The sequence below is a fragment of the Mustela nivalis genome (genome assembly GCF_964662115.1).
Source record: "Mustela nivalis genome assembly, chromosome: 9".
NCBI lineage: Eukaryota > Metazoa > Chordata > Mammalia > Carnivora > Mustelidae > Mustela > Mustela nivalis.
This window is the reverse complement of record NC_139028.1, coordinates 111,027,973-111,031,949: the sequence shown is the minus strand read 5'-3', so window position 1 is coordinate 111,031,949 and position 3,977 is coordinate 111,027,973. Positions and strand designations below refer to the sequence as shown.

The 3,977-nt window shown below is 41.0% G+C and overlaps 1 long non-coding RNA gene across 1 annotated transcript; it reads right to left on the bottom strand.

Annotated features, from left to right (window-relative positions):
* Positions 1–452: 452 nt before the first annotated feature.
* On the bottom strand, positions 453–1,138 carry LOC309873102. Its single transcript, XR_014316187.1, has 2 exons — positions 1,017–1,138; positions 453–640 (listed from the first exon to the last, which is right to left on the bottom strand). It is a non-coding gene; the product is annotated as an uncharacterized lncRNA (long non-coding RNA).
* Positions 1,139–3,977: the final 2,839 nt, after the last annotated feature.

Below are 3,977 nucleotides of genomic sequence, written 5' to 3'. Positions count from 1 at the left end.
TCTTCTGGATTCTCTTAAAAATTCTTATGAATAGTTTCCTCTTTGCTTCTAAGAATAAGGGTATCTTTTTTGCTGATGACTTCAAGTGAGGTCCTTATTGAGAATCAGATGTTTTTTACCTTGATAGAAAATGTGTGCGTGTATCTGTGCGAGCGCGCGCGTGTGTGTGTGTATGCCTGTGTGTGTTTTTTCCCCGTTTTGGCCTTTTTCATTAATTTTTCTCTAAAGATTCCACAAAGTGAAGAGACAAGTCAACGCTGGGACCTTGGCTGACTTTCTGGATGCACCCACAATTTCACATGCACCCACTATTTCACATGCACCCACAATTAAATTCACTGAAATAAAATAAGGCCTGTGTAACACTTGCTGTGGCACAATGAGTGACAAACTTAGAGCCTGCTTGTCCCTGTCCAGTGGTTTGAAAATTCATTAAAAGAAGCGATAGTTACCATCATCTCTCCAACCTTGCTCAGAGTTTCATCTGACTGGGCGAGAAAACATTCTTTCAGTTGTGCTATGGCCTTATCAGTGATAGGACCATTTGAGAAGGGTTTCATGAAAGTTTGGTATTCATCCACGCTCACTTGAGAATCGATTGTTTTGTTAACCACTTCTTCTACAAGTGGGCATCCAGAACCTGGAAGAAAACTTGCAAGTGAGGTCTCAATTATGTAAGTGTGAAGCTCTTTTTGGGAGTCCCGAGGACATCAGTCATCTTTTCCCATCTAAATAGACACATATATTTAGAAAGATTACACTGAATGGTCTTGATTTCCGAATTCTAGCCGACTGAACTCAGGATCTAAGGTTTCCTTTAAGCCCCAAAACATGTATGCCTCCTCCCCACCCACACACTATTCCAAAGTCCAGAGAAACAAAACACATAATCATGAAACACGAAGACACTGGAGAAATGAGATGTTCTGCCCTGGAGTTTAGGGGAACAGGAGGTCTTCCAGAGGGACCTGACACGATCTTCACCCTCAAAGTTGCCCTCCGCACAAAGGACTTACCTGCAAAGCAGTAAAGGGGGAGGGCAATCAGCACAAGGACTCTCAGCAACTTCATAGTTGAGCACATGGTTGGCTGATCAGACAGGGAGGATAGAACTAACTCTGGTAGTGAGCACCTAGGAGTCCTCCTTTTATTCTCCTGTTCACCACTTTAATCCCTCCCATGAATGAGGGAATGAGTCACACATGAACCTGGCTCTGGACCAGGAAAACAGCAGGAAGAATCAACTGCAATCCAGACAGCCTGTGCTCTGTTTGTAGAAACCAAGGAGACAGAGCTTGTTGAACCCAAAACCATTCTGACACTCAATAATGCTACATGACTTTAGATGAAATTAATGCAAAAATGTTTGCTAACTAATCATATTACATAAAGGTGAGTCTGTGTTGTTATCCATGTTGTTTTAGTATTAGCGTGGTCTTCATATCCTTCTCACATTCGTCCCTCCTCCTTCAAGGTCCATGCTCATGCTCATGCTGGCTTACCACACCTCTGGGATCAGTGCAATACCACATACATCCTCATTTGGAAGACTTCCTCACCCACAGACACTTCATTAAGTGCTTGATGTTTGAGAAACACTCACAATGTCTCACTCTCTCTGAAGGTTTTTTTTTTTTTTTTTTTTTTTACAAAGAATATCTCATTTAATTAACTCAATATCATAAATTCAATCTATGAAATTTTTAGCTCTTTAGGATTTTTTCCTACCAACTCAAAGGATGATCTGAAGCAGTAGAACAAGTGGTTGCTCAGCAGAGGCAGTGCCGAGGGTGGAACAGTGACCAGGTCTGGGCTCAAGTAGATGCGGATTGAAACCTTGGATGCAACACTTAATGACAAAGTGTCCTTGGACAAGTGAAACTGCGGGTCATGTCAAGCTTCCTTTTTCTCATTTCTAAAATGAGCAGGAATAAATCCAGGCCTGGTTTTACAGGAATGCCAGACACTCTGTAAAGAGCTTATTCAGGACTTCAAATAAGGTAATCATGAATAAATGGGAGGTTTCATCAATTCATTACTCCATCCATCACCCAAACATCCACCCCCATCCAACATTCTATTCATCCATCCATCCACCCACCCATCCATCCACTGCTCAACAGTAACCATGAGCTTCCCCCATGACAGGTCCTGTCCTATGTGACCCAGATTCAGTTGTTCACCAGGACTCTGACTCTGTGAACATACTTCTCACAAGGGAGGCAACAAACAATCCCACAAGTGAATGAGTGACATCAGTAAGCGTTTGCTCTACGGAACAACAAAACAACCATGAGGAGCAGTGTCTTGTACAGAGGTCCAGGCCAGCTACAGGAGGACAGACTTTAAAGCCTGGACAAGTGGACAATGATATCAAGGGGAAGATCTAGGAAAGAGTGTTCTAGGCAGAGGGAACAGCAAGTACAGAGGCTCTGGAGCACTTGGTATTTGGCAGGATAAGGAATTCTGGAACACTGAAAAGAAATTTAAAAAATAAATAAAAATTTTTAAAAAAGGGGCTTTAAGTCAGACCCCCAGATGATGCTCAGAAACTAGAAAAATCAAGGAGCCTTCAGTTTGGGTGTTTGTGTGACACTAATTGATCCCCTATCAAGAAAAATCATGGCATATGGGTGAATTTGTACATGTACAGATTTTGCCCTGATTACTTTGCATCATGGGAGAGAGAGAAAGTAGTGACAAGAGAGAGTTATATTTGGCCTGTCTTCAAGGACATGGAAGACCTGATATATACTCATACCAATATTTTGGTCATTTGAGGACTTACCATATGTCATAAAAGTAATAACAGTCAGTGAGAGCCATCTTTTCTCAGTGTTTCATGCATTGGAACAAAAGCCTATGAAAGAGTTATTTTATTTATTTTACTTTTAATTTAATTTTATTTTTTTCAGTGTTCCAAGATTCATTGTTTATGCATCACACCCAGTGCTCCATGCAATACGTGCCTTCCTTAATACCCACCACTAGGCTTGTCCATCTGCCCACCCCATCCTCTCCAAAACCCTGTTTGTTTCTCACAGTCCATAGTCTCTCATGCTTTTTCTCTTCCTCTGATTTCCCCCAAATCAGTTTTCCTTTCCTTCTCCTAATGTCCTCCATGTTATTGCTTATGTTCCACAAGTAAATGAAATCATATGCTGATTGACTTGTCTCCTTGACTTATTTCACTCACCATAATCTCCAGTCCTGTCCCTGTTGATACAAAAGTTGGGTATTTATCCTTTCTGATTGATGTATGTATGGCCCATATCTTCTTTATCCACTCATCTGTTGAAGGGCATCTTGGATCTTTCCACAGTTTGGTGATTGTGGACATTGCTGCTATGAACACTGGGGTACAGATGGCCCTTCTTTTCACTACATCTGTATCTTTGTGATAAATACCCAGTAGTATAATTGCAGGGTCATAGGGAAGCTCTATTTTTAATTTCTTAAGGAGTCTTCACACTGTTTTCCAAAGTGGCTGCACCAATTTGGATTCCCACCAACAGTGTAAGAGGGTTCCCCTTTCTCCACATCCTCTTCAACATTTGTTGTTTACTGTCTTGTTAATTTTGGCCATTCTAAGTGGTGTAAGGAGGTATCTCAATGTGGTTTTGATTTGAATTTCCCTGATGGCTAATGATGATGAACATTTTTTTGTATGTCTATTAGCCATTTGCATGTCTTCTTTGGAGAAGTGTCTGTTCATGTCTTCTGCCCATTTTTTGACATGCTTATCTGTTTTTTTGGGTGTTGAGTTTGAGGAGTTCTTTATAGATCTTGGATATCAGCCCTTTGTCTGCACTGTCATTTGCGAATATCTTCTCCCATTCTGTGGGTTGCCTCTTTGTTTTGTTTGCTGTTTCTTTTGGTTTTTGGAAGCCTTTGATCTTGATGAAGTCCCAAAAGTTCATTTTTGTGTTTGTTTCCTTTGCCTTTGGAGATGTGTCTTGAAAGAAGTTGCTGTGACT